The sequence below is a fragment of the Kryptolebias marmoratus genome, linkage group LG15 (genome assembly GCF_001649575.2).
Source record: "Kryptolebias marmoratus isolate JLee-2015 linkage group LG15, ASM164957v2, whole genome shotgun sequence".
NCBI classification, from domain to species: Eukaryota; Metazoa; Chordata; class Actinopteri; order Cyprinodontiformes; family Rivulidae; genus Kryptolebias; species Kryptolebias marmoratus.
The window spans coordinates 35,055,916-35,056,539 of record NC_051444.1 but is presented as its reverse complement, the minus strand read 5'-3'; the positions used below and the strand labels follow the sequence as shown (position 1 = coordinate 35,056,539).

The 624-nt window shown below is 41.0% G+C and overlaps 1 protein-coding gene across 2 annotated transcripts in view; it reads right to left on the bottom strand.

Annotated features, from left to right (window-relative positions):
* Positions 1-624, bottom strand: part of pex16 (peroxisomal biogenesis factor 16) — a 19,572-nt gene that overhangs the window by 11,524 nt on the left and 7,424 nt on the right. The gene's annotated exons all lie outside the window — the stretch shown is intronic.

Here is a 624-nt window from a genome sequence, read left to right as displayed (position 1 = left end):
ACAGGAGGAGGACAGGGGGAGGACAGGAGGAGACAGGAGGAGGACAGGAGGAGACAGGAGGAGGACAGGGGGAGGACAGGAGGAGGACAGGAGGAGGACAGGAGGAGGACAAGAGTTCATTTGAAAGCAGCTGTACTTTGATTTTCTGTCCCAGGAACAGAAAACAAATCCCAGTTTCCCTCCAAGCAGCCAGACTTTCTGGGTTTGGTTGGGATAGATTTATGTTTCCTTGTAAGGATGACTCAGACAATTTCCCTCTTAGTGTGATTGCTGAGTCAGCATGTTTTCCTGATTAGAGTTTCTTCTGTAGATTTGATGTTACATACTTTGTTGTTTTTACCGCTCAAACCAGAGTAGTGTGCTGTGTCTTAGTATTTGTAACTCGAATACTTTTCAAATATTTAACTTTATTTGTAATAAAATTCACCATAGATAAACACTGAGATCTCTTCAGTTCAGTGGCGGCTTCAGATATTTTTTTCTGCAGGTGCTAAGGGGGTGCTAAGCATTTTATTGAGTGTGCTAATGAAGGATTATTTGTTCTTACAGTTCTCAACACACACAGACGCAAGCACAAACATATATAATCTTATATATATGGTATATAAATGAAGAACAGAATGA